The 16299-nt window shown below is 32.0% G+C and overlaps 1 long non-coding RNA gene across 1 annotated transcript; it reads right to left on the bottom strand.

The window, feature by feature from the left end:
- Window positions 1-1721: 1721 nt before the first annotated feature.
- On the bottom strand, window positions 1722-7125 carry LOC139529812 (uncharacterized). Its single transcript, XR_011665898.1, has 3 exons — window positions 7050-7125; window positions 4785-5018; window positions 1722-2909 (listed from the first exon to the last, which is right to left on the bottom strand). It is a non-coding gene; the product is annotated as an uncharacterized lncRNA (long non-coding RNA).
- Between the last annotated feature and the right edge of the window lie 9174 nt (window positions 7126-16299).

Below are 16299 nucleotides of genomic sequence, written 5' to 3'. Positions count from 1 at the left end.
ACAATGTAGACTTAAAAAAAAGGTTTGAGAAAATAATCACAGACAACAATGGGGCAAACTTATCTTATTTAGGTGGTAGAAAAAAAGAAAGATTTAAACGAAATATACATTTAAGTTTCTTAGCAAACAAAATGATAAAGTGGCGAAAAATATATTGTTTTGGCGAATAAGGTGGCGAAAAAAATATATGACCCTGCTTGTTAGTGTTGTGTCGTTGTTCTCCTCGTATGCTTGATGGGTTTCCCTCAGTTTTAGTTTGTAACCCTTAAATGATTTATGATCTCGAACAGCGGTATACTACTGTTGCCTTTATTTGTATAAAATTATACAAAAATTGATATAGTAAGATGTAAACTCAATGCATTTAGTCTGTTTTTAGTTACAATGGTACAAACAAAAGCTCCGTTTAGTTTTGAACTAAACTTCTGATTCAGGGATGAAATATTCACACAGTCACATTCCCGCAGTTTCAGTACTTTTTCAACAAAGATATCATTGACATGACTAGTGTAGCATAACCTTCAAAGCCGTGTTTGCAAGTTGTTTGAAAAACCTGGTATCAAAGATGAGTCAACTTCAAACCTTTGTCCAAACTAAAATTCTTAAATAAAACAGAAAACATTTCTCAAAACATTGCGCTGATACATAAAAAATGGACTGAAAAAATTTACTAAACAATGAAATCTAAAGACTGAACAGAAAACAGTCAATACATTATTTCACAAAAACCTAAAGATAGGACAGAAACCATTCCATAAAAATTCCACAATTATGTTATGGTTTTGACAGAAACCATTCCACAAACAAATCCGCAATAATGTTATGGATTGGACAGAAAACATAACATTAAAAACTTCGCAATAATGTTATGGATCGGACAGAAAACACTTCATTAAACATTCAGTAATAATGTTATGAATCGGACAAAAAACATAACATTACACATTCTGCAATAATGTTATGACTCGGATAGAAATCACCACATTAAACATTCAGCAATAATGTTATGGATCGGACAGAAAACACCTCATTCAACATTCCGAAATAATGTTTTCGATTGGACAGAAAACATAACATTAAACATCCCGTGATAATGTAATCGATTAGACAGAAAAAAATACATTAAACATCCCGCAATAATGTCATGGATAGGACAGAAACACTTAATTAAACATCCAGCAATAATGTTATGGATTTGACATTAAACATCCCGTAAAACATCATAGTGTTTACTGAAAACATTACGCAAAACTTTAAATAATTTTAAATTGACCAAAACAAGATCACAAAGATAAGGGAATGAACTCATAAACTCTTATAGGGTTTGAGATCCTGGTTCACCAGCTGCGACCTTGTTTTTCTCACAAGCAAAACTATAATTAATATGTGTATGCGTTTGGTACGAGAAATCGAGGAAAGGATAATGTGCGACACAAATATTCCAGAATTAAACAGTGACGGTGTACGTTTAATTTGTAGAGAGACTACTTAACCTTAAATAGCCCTTAGTTCAATCAAATTGAGAATGGAAATGGGGAATGTGTTAAAGAGACAACAAAGAATGGACAACAGCCGAATAACTTACTTGTAAACAAGAAATATTTTCCAACAAAAACATGATTCGAAACACAAACCTAGAAATTTTGTATAAACTGAACGATATATACTCCGGGTGCTACTGGAATGTTGCTACATAAAAATTAAAATTTTCAAAAAAATTCAGTTCATACTATATTTCTATCAATTTACTATCTGTAATAACAGCACATTTATTTTTTTATAAATATAAAATTGAGAATGGAAATGGGGAATGTGTCAAAGAGACAACAACCCGACCATAGAAAACACAACAACAGAAGGTCACCAACAGGTCTTCAATGCAGCAAAAATTCCCGCACCCGGAGGCGTCCTTCAGCTGGCGTAGTAGTATATATATGTATATATACTACTACTGTATCAAGTGTAATAATTCTCCACTCCAGACACTTTGTTTTTAAATTTAAAACGAAAAGTTTGTCGAGTTTTTTTTATATATATATATAATGTCACTGTCGTGGGTGGAGAAACGTCGAATTGCAATGGGTTTTGTGGTTGAATCTGTTTCTCTTAAGACTTTAGGCGATATATGGAAAACATCTTTTCTCTGTTACGTCATCAGTTATAGTTGCCTTATTTGTGATGATTAGAAAATTGCGATTAAGAAAATGATACATTGGCTAATAATTAGAGAAATTAATATATCACACTCATACAATATAGTAAATTACATTCAGATTATATAAATATTAAACACTCATTCGATATATGAATTACACTCATTATATACAAACATATATATATAACACGTATTCGATATAAAGTTTAAATTATCTAAATATGACACTTTCATTCAATTGAATGATGTGTTTGAGTTTTTAATTTTGCAATTTGACGATGGACTTTTCGTTTTGGATTTTCATAGGAGTTTAATATTTTTTCAATTTTATTTTTTTACATTCATTGGACACAAATATATAACACTCACTCTATAACAATTACGCGCATTTCACTAAATAACACTGACAAATTAAATAATTGAAAATATACATATGTTGAAGAATATCAAGATGTATATACATAAAGTAATAGTATATCTTTAAGTGGTTCATTTTTATCAGAAAATAGTACCTCAGCACCGATTCTTGTTACGTCTTTATATGTGAGCGAGACAACATTATTCAGTTAGTGACAAGGTATAGGATAGCTGACTGCAAAACATGTTACAACTAAGAAGCAGATCAAGATTTTTTGTGAAATATTCTCCCTGGAAATAACTGCACTGTTGCTTGATTCTGATGCTTGTATAGCAATGGTTTTGTTCTTGATAGCATTTGCAAAACATTTTTCTAAAGCAGTATTGAATACTTGATCTGAAAAAAAGAAAATAATTCAATCAAAGTTACAACTTAAGCGGCTTCAAAATTAGTTTTTATCATTGTCCAAATGAAGAAGCTTGTACATGAGTTGAACAACATATGTGCTGATTTTATTTTGTATTTGTAATTTGTGCTTTTAAATATAATCAAATGATGCATCGAAATACAAAGTGTTGTTCATTCGCTTCATGTTAATTGTAATTAACACCAATTTTTACAAATACATCATTAGAGGCTTGAATAACCAAACAATTATGGTAAGTATCGCTTGAACTATAGCGCCATGTGCACTGCATGCATAATGTTAGATAAACAAGATGGATGGGAGAAATATATTTATTAAAATGAAAGGAAATGAAATTGTGGTAAAAATTTCTATTCAGCAATCAATTTGCTTATTATTTTTAATGGGTATGAGAAAAAAAAGTAAAATAACACATATACTGATCTCAGAGAAAAAATCAAAACGGAAAGTTATAATCAAATGGCAAAATCAAAAGCTCAAATTAACACATCAAATGAATGAATAATAACAGTTATATATCTGACACTTTATCGGCATTTTCTTACGTAGAACTGGTAGACTAAACCTGGATTTATAACTAGCTAAACCCCTTACTTTTGTGACAGACACATATTGTATTGAACAAAACAAACAGACAGACAGACAGACAGATAGACATAATAGGTGAAATTTCATAAATGGGGGTCAACATTATATTATAAATTTAATCACTATAAAAACCAAACAAATAGATAAACAAAGAAAAAGGAATAAAAGATACAACGCACATAAACAAAAACAAAAGACAACAAAACAAAAATAACCCATATCACAATAACAAGATGATGGGATGCCACGTACCGAGTCACATTTCAAGGTGATATTACCAGAAAAGACTAAACAGAATAAACAAGGACATGAGGGCGACTATTTGATTCAATGAATTCGGCACATCACCAAACTTAATTCTTAATTTGTCACTTCAAATAGCGTTACTTTGAATTTTCAGTAACCGTGAATAGATATTCTTAAATGTTTTGGTCGTAATTTTTTTCTACATTTCTGATATATTTTGTGTAGTTATATACTATATTGTCTTAGGTAAAAAGAGTATTGGCGCTTACCAGCATAAACAACTGCTCCATGTTATTTAAGTGATTGTCCGTAGCCAAAAGCCCACATCAGTGTGTCCTTGATTGATGTTGAAAATGTTTTTTGTTTATTCTTTTAGCATTGAACATGTCGTTAGATTTCGAAGATGAAATGTCCCACTTTCAGTCGATATCCGATCATTGGCCAATACTTCGGTACCCATTATAGTATGATTTATATCAATAAAATTGAGAATGGAAATGGGGAATGTGTCAAAGAGACAACAACCCGACCATAGCACAGACAACAGCAAACCTTTCTAAAATTTGGATTCAGCAATTTATTTGACCTTTTTTGGTTATATATATCTTATATCTATGACTTTTGAACAGCGGTATACTACAGTTGCCTTTATACATTAATTGTTTCGGTTCTTTAACATCATTGACTTTTGCTTTCAGCTATTAATATTTTAGCGTTTTTCTTGAAGAGAAATCCAGAAGAGCGCTTCGGATACATGAAATTTATTCTATGTTGTTTTCATATTTGTTTTTCTCATTAAGAGTCTTCTGTAGCTTTCTAAATGGTATGGGTTTTGCTTATTGAGGAAAGCAGTACGATGACGTATAGTAGTAGTTGCTGCCATCCTCCACCTTATAGTTATAGTGTTGTAGTTTTACTTGTGATAGTCGCATTGACAATTATAGCAATATATTTACTTTAATAAAACTACATGTATAAGGTATAAGTAAAGTTTCTACATGAAGCCTCACCATTGCAACATTCATATTGTATGGCATCATGATGTTTGTTGTAAACGATATCCCCACAGCATCCCTGGAATAGTATCTTGTAAATATTGATATTATGGCAGCAACCTTGATGTGATATGTTATACAACTCGTTATTACAGCAACCGCTTACAGATCTGTTGTATACGTTACCTTGACAACATCCTTGTGTGATCCTGTCATAATTTTTCATCAAACATCGCATTTTAGTTGCTCCTAGAATTATTGAAAAAGCACATACATAAGCATCATTCTATACATTGTTGGATGGGGTGTTGTCTCATTGGCACTCATATCATGTTTTCTTGTATCTACTTATGCTTCCGTATGGCATATGCTTCGTTGAATTAAAAAGATAATTACTAAAATGACAATACGAAAAGGTGATGTGTTGCAAAGGATTATGTATTCAAAGAGCATCCAAGAATATACAAACTAAAGAAAAGTCGTTGTCATACAAAGGATTATTTGTTCATTTCAAATACCTTCAAAATCTACCTTAACAAAAGAAGAAAAAGGTCTCATGCAAGGGATTATTTGTTCCATACGCATTCAAAAATGTTTTATCTATTTTTTACCTGATTATAAAAAACGATACAATTATATATATATAACTCGTCTAAACATCAACTCAACAATGTTAGATCTGTAAATTTGCTTTCGCAAATTTTTGGTTCTTCCCTCGCCGGGATTCGAACCCATGCTACTGTGATATCGTGACACCAAATCGCCTGCACTGCAGCCGTCCCGCTAGACCACACGACCACCTGGGCTCTCAAAAAAAGAGCTTTTGCTGGCCGTGTGTTACCTTTTCTCGTCAGTTTTAATCTAGCGGCGTACTACAGTACATGATGTATAAGGCATGAAGATGTTATTGTTACAGATCAGCTAAATTATCTATAGGAAAGGATCCTACAAATACCACTTTCGAGTGCTGTCCTTCATAATCATTCGCGCTTTTTTACGTCATTTAACAGTGAAATTTGAGTGTCTAAATCCCTGCAATATAAAAGTTCATCAATCATCTTCGAGGTCGTCAAGATATATATAACGACATTATTTAGCACTACATGTATTATGTAAAATACCACTTTCGAGTGCTGTCCTTCATAATTATTCGCGCTTTTTTACGTCATTTAATAGTGAAATTTGTGTGTCTAAATCCCTGCAATATAAAAGTTCATCAATCATCTTCGAGGTCGTCAAGATGCAGCATAAACTAGAAAGCAATGTGTTCTCCCAACATGTAGGTACTTAATAACAATTCCCTATCAAAAAGCAGTGCCGATTCATAACAATAAGAATTTAGTTTGCCGAATAATTCGTTCAATATAACATTATATAAATAACACATAGCTGAGAGGGTGATAGAGCAGATTGGTAACCCGAGAAAACATAGTCTATCGCGGCGAAGCCAAGGTGGACAATGCTTTTTTGAGGGGAACCATGTTTTTAATTTATTATACTGAACGCCTTTCATTATTGTATTTTACAGATGAATGTTATTCTAAAAGTATTTTCTATAATGTCACGTACAAAAAAACCGTTACGAGTATAAGACAGAAGTAAAGCAAGATGGATTTTTTGGGGTTTTTTTTACAGTCAAGTAATAGAAACCGAGCCAAAACGTAGAACTTTGAAAAATTGTCTTTAATAACTTGGTGTTAATCCAGTTCATTGTCTTTAAATTGTCGATTTTTGATTGGTCTTGACGAGATGGTGACATCTGAAAAATAGATTGTCACCGCTCAGCCATGTGATAGAGTAAATTAACACCCTCGTATTAGCCAATCAAAATATGGTATGTTAACGTGAAGTATAATAAAATAAATTATCAACCGTTCTAACAACATGTGAACGAATGCCCCTGATCGCAAAAATGATGTTCGCTTAACCCAAAGTTTTTTAATGGAAATTGAAACGAAATAGAAAGGCTTAATATATGAGTTGATTATTAATGGTATACCAGCATATGGATTTTAACTATATATATGTTCAACGGAACGTTATATGCCAAACGGTGTCATTTTCTATAAAATCTAATTTTCATTTCCGAGTTACAAGCTTTACTTTGACATAATGTGACCGTTTTATTTAAGCCACTTATTTATTATACCTCACCCCACATCTATGTTATCATGAATAATTTTATTCATCAAGAAATTGCTAAACATCTTTACATTTTTTCACTGCCAATCAATATAAAAATAAACTGTGAAACAGTATACAGTATACAGTATATCTTACCTAAAGCATTGAATAAAAAACAAATCATCATGGTTAAATAATAGTCATTCATTATCATTATAATAAACTTAAAATTGCATGTATTGTATTCTTATATTGAGGTTAAACTTTCCAAATATTATATTTATAAATGGGAATATACATTATGTATGATATGATTTTATATAATAAAAATTCCAAAGACGAGGAAACAGAATGGTCATAACATGATTTTCCTATGAATGTTCAATATCAAGCGATTTTCTGTACTTCCTATTTATGATGAGAATGTTAACATGACTGTTCTACGGAGCACTGTTCATATCATATAGATATAAAGACTTGAAAAAAGATTAACCTGTTTGTTTTCCCATTTGAATGTTTTTACATGTCATTGTTGGGGCCCTTTATCGCTTGCTGTACGGTGTGAGCCAAGGCTCCGTGTTAAAGACCGTACTTTGACTTATATTGTTTTACTTTTATAATTTGTGACTTGGATGAGAGAGTTGTCTCATTGGCACTAGTACCACATCTTTTTATATCTTTTGTGTTTTAAAAATCACATTGGATTTCGAAATCCAAAACCGCAAAAAATCTAAATATCAAGGAGGAATTAATAAAAAGATTGAAATCAGTGGACAAGTAAAATCAGGATCTGATTCTAACGGAGGTTTTTTTCTCTGTCCGGGTGAATCGACTCCATATTTGAACCTCCCACCATTTCAATCTTTTCATTGATTGATCCTCGGGATTCGAATCCTTCCGAGGAAGTTAGATCGGGATACCCGGTTTTTAAAGTCAATTGCTGCAGATTTGAAATCCAGCGATTGAGATTTAAATCCACCGCTCTAGGTCTCAAGTACAGTGTTGCAGATCTTAAGTACAGAACTGTGTAATGTTCAGCGCTGTAGATGTTTAGTCCAGTGTTGAAGACTTTACGTCAATCGATGATGGTGTAAAGTACAGCACTGTATATCAATCGTCCAGCGATGGTGAGGTACATTCAAGTGTTGTAGATATAAGTTACGAACTGTAAATTTTAAATCCAGCGTTATTGATTTGAGTTAAGTGCTAACAGATCTTAAATCCAGTGCTTAGATCATAAATCCAGCGCTGTATATATATATAAAACAGATCGCATAGACGTACTGTATAGACAACTGTAAATTGTTGAAGCTTGTATGTGATGCTCTCTAATTGTCTTTTGTTTATTTTTATTGCTGGGTTAATGTCGTGTTGCCTTATATTCCACATGTTTTTTTATACTTATTAATAGAAGCAATGAAGAGGAAATTACTATATAAGTCGTTTTTCAAACATAGCGTATAAACTATGTCTATAAGGAAATTAATTCACGTCATTAAGGAAATACCTTTTACAAATGTTAGATGTAAAGAGGGTCTGTACGGGCTTGAAGAATAGACAATCTTACAGAAAAATGAACAAAAAAAGAATAGAGTAGACTTAGATGCTTAAGTATAAAGGCGGGATAATTTTAGGATGCTTATATATAAAGAAGGGAGAATGTTTGGATGCTTAAATATAGAGGAGGGGTAATTTGTGAATGCTTTAATATATAGGAAGAAGACAAATAGGCCACACTTGTAATAATAAATATATAAAAGAATACAGAATTTAAGTACCCTTGATCGAGACTTACGTGTGATGGCATACAATATTATTTTTTTCAAATCAAATTAAAGATTAAAAGTACTTAATTCCTTTAGTTTGTGTCAAACCAATAATAGAAGATCCTGCAATATGTCGTAACAGTAAATTGGTTGATTTAAATGTTTACTCGTAAAATAAGATATCGTGGGCTGTCCGTTTGAGGTAAGTTGGTGAGTTATGATGCAGCTGACAAAACAATCTCTTGCAAAAAGAGACGCATAAAGGAGGGGAAACTTTCAAAATAGCAAAGTCTTCTAAAATAATGGGTCAGTGACCAGATATAAATCTTATTTCAAATCGGTTATAACATGACACTGCTTACGGTGACATTGTTTATAGATCTCATAAATTGATACAATCCAGGTAAAGGGAGATAATAAGCAAGCAAAATCAAATAATAGTCCAATAAAAACAGACAAAATCATGCTAGTAAAGAAACATCGCCATAGATACACACAGCCAAACCTTCACAAACCACGCCAAAAACAATTTTAACACTTACTTGTAACAGAAAAAATTAATAACGTGCTGTTTGCATATTTGTGTTTACAACACGAACCTTAAAGCGGACCGAAAGTAGTCATGTTTACAGGAAGGATAAATAGTTCCTGCTCTGGACATATTTCAAATTTACAGTGAGGGAAACAAGGAACTAGGTTTATAATCGAGTCGACAAGTGCTCTCACATAAAAACTATTCACTGTACAAACCTACAAACGGATGAACAAGGTGGGTGCAATAACAATCCTGCTCTTAAAGTTTGGTTGTCTTATATCTTTTAATCAATTCAGCATTGGTAGCTTCTCATTGTAAATCATTTTATATGTCAGGAGTATAATGTAGTTCGAGTACAAACCTTATAAATATTTTATCAGCCAAAAGTTTTAGGACTTGACTTTGATTTTTTATTAAATTATTGATATATGCTTAAAGATCAGTTACAAAACTATCTACTGTGGATTAATTTATTTTCGTGGATATTAATGTTCTTGGATTGAAGGGAACTTGCATTTTCGTGGATATTTGATTTGTTGGTTTTGTCAATGTCTTCGTACAAGCTAATAGAACATTTGTAATACGTTGAACATTTATATTCGTTGTTCGCCTGTTCCTCAAAAAAACATGAGAATTGGTATCCAACGAATAATAAATCACATTATTCAGGATAATGTAATTTTGATTGAACTTGCTTTGAACGCCTTTCAGACAGTACACAATCATTAACTTCCTAGTATTTGTAATCTGTATTGCTGTAAAGATTTTCTTTTTCAACTTATGAAATACTTTTCTAGTTTAGACTGTGTATATATGTGATGGCAGCGATCGATGACAGCAAATTGAATATTTGTGTTTTATTCATAATAAAATATGCTTTCGGTGCTGTTGTTGCGACCTGATAAGGAAAAAAAGGTGTGAAGTTTTTTTTTCTTTATAAATTATATTTGTTCGTTTATAGTGTTGAATAAGAACATACATGTATGTTCAAATATTGTCTTAGCGTAAATATCACGATTTAATTAGTTATCAAAGATACCAGACTTATAAATCGATACACCAGACGCGCGTTTCGTCTGCATACGACTCATCAGTGACGCTCAGGTCAATAGTAAGAAAGCATATCAACAATAAAGTTAAAGCTCATTAATGACCCAAAATTCCAAAAGATTATGCAAAATACGGTAAAAGGTATATAAAAATTAAAAAAAAAAAAACTGACACGAAGAGGGCACAAAATCGTGAAAGACGTATATCATTGAGTCAAAAAGTATGATTTCCAATATATTGTGAATAAATAAAATTTTCAAAATCCTCAGACAAATGTTTAAAATCTGGGTTGTTTCAAAGTCTTAAGAAATGTTTTGAATTATCAAATCTTAATTAATGTACTTTATTGTAGCGCTAAATTGACAGAACTTTACATTATTTGTTTGAAAAGTTAAAATGTGCATCAACGACGATTTTCTGGTATTTCAGTCCAATAAACGGGGACAAATTGTTTATGCCCTAAACCTACGAAACATGGAAAATTAAAAGTCACCCCCCCCCCTTTTTCTCCTCAAAAACAAATTGGCAATGTCAAACGATAGCTATCAAAGAAATTAAATGTTTAAGTAGATTCAAGTTTGCATTTTTATCGGAAAAATAATGACCTTAAACGGTGTACGCATTTGTCATCAAAGTAGAAACCAAATTTTCTACATTTTCATTTTAAAATTCTACAAAACAAACCTAAAGACTACATAAAATTGCAAAGAGCTTGTTTGGAACTTAATATATATGACAACTATATTCCGCCATCTTTATCTGATTATAGGTACAGCTTTGCAAACAATCGCGTTGATATATCACAGGAATGGTCATCTAACCAGAACCCTTTTTCAAGCTTCCAAATCTGAACACATCATGTTGTTTCATCCGGTCTGGGCTCATCCCTGGCCCAAAGTGATGAATTTGAACTAATTTGCTTTTGATAGTTGTATTGTTGACACTCCCATTGATACACGTTACCATTTTAATTGCCACCGACCCACATGTCTTCATTCGTGAGATTTCCTAACCAGTTCATATCTTCACTAGACAAAATCTTAGTCAGGCAAGAAGACATGTTTCTGCAGAACTAGTTTGCGTCGGTCCATGCCAATGTTATATTACTTATATAATAACATCCAAAAGACTTATCTTTAAAAACCCAGCCTTCATGACACGGTTTAAATCCAGCTCTGTACCATGTATATTTCGATAAAGCTTCTGAATTGGTCGAATTCTCGTTCAGTGTACAATTGTCGTAAGGAAACCCCTTCTTATTACAATTTGTCAGAAAGTATCCAAAATACAGATAGAGAGTCCATACAATTAGTGTTAATGACAATAATAAGAGGGAGGCTGACAACACTTTCAATCTGACCAGTCTTCGATCCTTTGTGTTCTTATCTAACGTTTGTAAGGCGTCATAGTTCATCTCTCCTCTGTTTTCTCTAGGCCTTGGTAGTGTCCATCATATCTATCCTCACTGATATTTGCTTTCTCCTCTTTCTTCCAATTAGCATCAGACCCATCAGGAAATATGACGTCATAATCATCGTTTTCTCTATCGGATTGTACGTTTCGATTTAGTAGAGTAGTTCTTTTACACTTAGCTGAGTGACTAGCAGAACTCATATCTGTTGACTCCGCTACTAAACAGACAAAAAAAATATAAAGTGTGCTTTATGTAGTTAGATAAGTGAAATCAACTGACAGGAAGAAACCACTTCCTCAGGACTATTCTAAGTGAATATTTGAAAGTAGAAAAATCCGATGCAACATGTGTACATTATAAAGGCGTTTTAGAATTTTTCCTACATTCAATTTCTATATTTCGATTTGGGAAAAAAAACGATGACACGAGAGCAAATGATACGTGACTCTTCTTATAAAAATAGAAAGGTAACAAATCAATTGTCTGTAAATGTCATCAGCCCAATGCTTTATTACAGGTTATTCCAAAACCAAATCCATACATTTTAAAGATATTATCTGTCAGAATACGTCTTTTGAAATATTCATGCAGGTAAATGATAGTCTCATTTCATTATTTATTCAAATAAATGTTTAAACTACTTGTTACACAGAAATTTCTAAATTTGAGTCTTAAGATTGCTACATGCAGCTAAATAAAAATAGAAAATTCATAATACATTTATAGCTTTAACCAGTCACCTATTTCCATGTTTATCCTAAGATTGATGTTCTATGTAGCCCTATTGATCTCAAACAGATAGGGTGTTGGGGTTTTTAGAGTCAAGCGATGATGTAGATTAAAAAAAAAACAAGTACTGAAGATCCAGGTCCAGCGCTGGAGATTTAAATCCATGGCATTAGTTATAAAGTCAAGCGCTGAAGATCCTAATTCAAGCGCTGTATATCCCAAGTTGAGCGCTGAAGATTTAAAGTCCATTGTAGATCTTGAGTCCAGCGCTGAAGATGTAAACTCTAGTGCTGTAAATGTAAGTTTCAGTGTTGTAGATATGGAGATCAGCTCTGTCGATGTAAAGTCAAGCGCTGAAGATTTAAAGTCAAAGTACATGTAAGATTTTAAGTTAATTTGCCAACAGAATGGTCAAAATATTTTTTCTGCAAATAAATAACTGACTTCCCATTAAATTATGTTTATGTTAAATTTCTGTTCTACGGAGCCTTTTTGATGTCAAACTAATAAAGAATTTTGTTTTATAGACTCCAACGCTGAAGATCTTAATTCTAGTGTTGTAGATCGCAAGTCGAGTGATTAAGATGTAAAGGTTTAAACTCTAGCGCTGCTAATGAAAATTCTCGGGCTGTAGATATACAGTTAATCGCAGTAGGTCTTAAGTTTAGCGCGTTAGATTTTAGGGGCATCGCTTCAAATGTAAATTCCAGCGATGTATATCACAAGTTCAGCTATTCAGTTTTGGAGTTCAGCGCAGTAGATGTTACTCAGCGCTGGAAATTTTAAGTCATACGCTGGAGTTGTAAATTGTAGTGCTGTAGATCAAACGTCTAGTGCTGGTAAATTCCAGTCCTGGAGATTTAAAATCAAGCGCTGAAGATTTATCGTTGGCTTACAGTCCACATATCTTTTTAATTTAAGATTAATGCCTGAATAAATACCAAAGACATATAAATATATCATTTTAAATGGTAAAATAAACGCCACGACTCACAAATTAATCAAACATTAATTTATCAGAAAATAAAGATGAAATTTAAGCATGATCATGAATCATAAATTACAAATACAAAATTTGTTCATTGCGAAACATTAATTTGTTTTTCATTTTTCTAGCAGACAATTTATGATTTACGCATGAAAACATGACGTACCTTTATTTTAACGGCTTTAATTTTCATTTAAATCGACAATATTTGAACGGGGACGGAAAGTAAACTGCAAAATAAACAATGATTTCAATTTATTGGTTAGCATCAAATAGAAAAAGGATAATTGAGACTTATGCGTATACTTTAAGTTTTGTATCTGTATAGTAAGATGGTCGACTGCAGGACAAAAGTCCTTCTTCTAGCACCCAAAAAAAACCCTCACATTTGCCTCAGCTGACAAAGCACGGTTATGTTTAAATTGAGTAGGTCATGGAAATTTGGTTAACAGTTGTTTATCCAATATTCTACATTTACCTTTCGGCATGTTCATTTTTTAGTTTATATAAAAGACTGTTCGCGTCATAATCCATAGCACGTTATTACGTCTATACTGTCGCGGACAATCGCACTTTAGCATGTGTATGCATCGCACTTTATCGTAGATCATCACACTTTAGCGTGACCATCGTACTTTAGCGTCCCCATCGCACTTTAGAGTCCTACATATAAGTCAGATTTTTGAGAATATCATCTGCATACATTTCCATGGTAACATATTTCAAATGATGTTTTGTTCTATTTCATGAATGTCTTCAAATCTTCAATGTGAACTATTTTCTAATGTTTTTGGTAACCCTGACGAAAACATTTCGTTTCTAGTTTAACAGTGTAGATAAAAATAAATCAACAAAATAATTACATAACCTTTTATCTTATATATGTGATGTTAGGTGAGGTTTTGGAATTTGTGACAAATGTTCGGACTCCTTGATGTTTTTCCATACAATACAATGTAAAATATTTTGCCCCATAGCACCCATTTATTTTTTCATATAAGACTTTTAAAATAGCTCATGAAAGGTCATTTACCAAAATTTTAGAAGATTCTTGATTTTCTTTCTACCAGCTTATATAATCAATTTTAACTTCTTAATTTATCAATTTTAACTTCTTAATTTATCAATTTTCACCTAACCTCACCTAAGTACATCCTTATATATGCTATTACCAACATTTATTAATGACAACAATATCACACTAACTAAAAGTACAATTACGTATTGGAAAACATGACAAAAGAAAAAAACCTTATCACTACATATATGGAAGTACAATTATTTCAGAACAGTATTCATAGATATAGAATTTTTTAGAAAATACAATTTAATTTAGTGGTTTGTTCTTGGATGGGTTTTTCAAATTATATTAACACGTCATTTTCCCGAAATGCACTAATGCCATACATCATGTCCTATTGTGTTTCCTTTTATATATAATGACTAAACAGATAAAGGACAATGTCATGAACGCATTGAAAATAACTTTTTCTGAAAGTCTAATTTAGAATAAGTGTTTTTGATACGTCATTCAAATTTGTAAATTGCTGTATCAGCATCTATGTATCTCATTTCCTTTTTGTAACATAGGAGGCACAATACCCTCTCATTGACCAGTGACAACACAACTTACACTTTAAGGTTTGTAATAAGTTATTAATAAAATGCTATTTATACATAAACAAAAATACACAAAATAAGTTATCTCCAATCTTAATATAATAATCAAACATGGATAATTGGTTTACTTATAGGAAAATGATCACTGTCTATAGTGAAGTCTGAGGCCATACTGAAAATAGACACATTATTGCAGAAAAAGATGTATTGAATGATATACATGTTATATAGGCGATATAAAAATGTTGAACTTTAAAATAGCAAAATTTGATCAAAGCTGCTACATGTAGTTTGAACCACCCTTTATAAGCTCAATCCACACAAACAATGCTAATTTTAGAATACAATTCTGTGTCGTCATTATATCTAAACGGAAACAAAATAGGAAATGAAATATATAGTATTAAATGTAATTCTAGAAGAGGAGCTTGGTTTTAACTCGTCACTGAAACATATACTTTTCCATTGTTTTGCATTGTTTAATATTATTTCAAAAAACTGTTTGATCTAGGGTCACGTGAAAAATGCAAAAATGATAAGAATGCATGACGGGATCTATCTACTCAGAATATTTTTGACAACCTGTTTTGGAAACTTTGTCTCTTAACGTTTACTTTATCTGAGTTTGCAGTTGTTTAAAACAAATTATCAGAAACACACAGTGTAACTATAATATGTGCATACAAAACATCGCCAGGGAAGCGATACAGGCAAATTTGTGCTTCTTGTTTTGCTCAGCTCTAAATAACACAATTCTAAATTTAAAACATCTGTTCTATGTGACAAAATTTGTCTTTGTATCAGGAGTACATTTTTGACATTAACGAACAGTGTCTTCCGGGAAATAAGTGGCTGCTAGCATCATTAGAATATGAAACGGATTGTCATCTTTTCAAAATCACGAAAAGTCGTGAAAATGTTGAATTCCTCTGTCATAGGATATGGTATTATTTATGAACTAAGATTTTGAGATTTTTTGAATGTTTCAGGCCGTGTTAACATTGGCCTAAATTCGGTGTTGTGTTGGTGGAATTCATGCGTAAATAAAACACAATTATGTTCCCGTTTATAAAACTCAATATTTACATGTAGGTTTAATCATGTTTTGTCTATATGCAGTCGATAGTCAATGTAGGCCTTGTTTGTGTTAATTGTACACAAAACTAGGCATTTAGAACGTTAATTTTTTTCATGAATATTTAAAAAAAGAAGCATCTTTTTTTAATAAAATTGATATTTATAACAATTATTTTTAAAGTTCTTTAAAGCCCCAGTCCCACTATACCACGATCGCACCACGCTCA

Source organism: Mytilus edulis, chromosome 7 (genome assembly GCF_963676685.1).
Source record: "Mytilus edulis chromosome 7, xbMytEdul2.2, whole genome shotgun sequence".
In the NCBI taxonomy this organism is placed as follows: domain Eukaryota; kingdom Metazoa; phylum Mollusca; class Bivalvia; order Mytilida; family Mytilidae; genus Mytilus; species Mytilus edulis.
The sequence above is the reverse complement of the archived record's forward strand: the minus strand, read 5'-3'. Positions and strand labels throughout refer to the sequence as shown.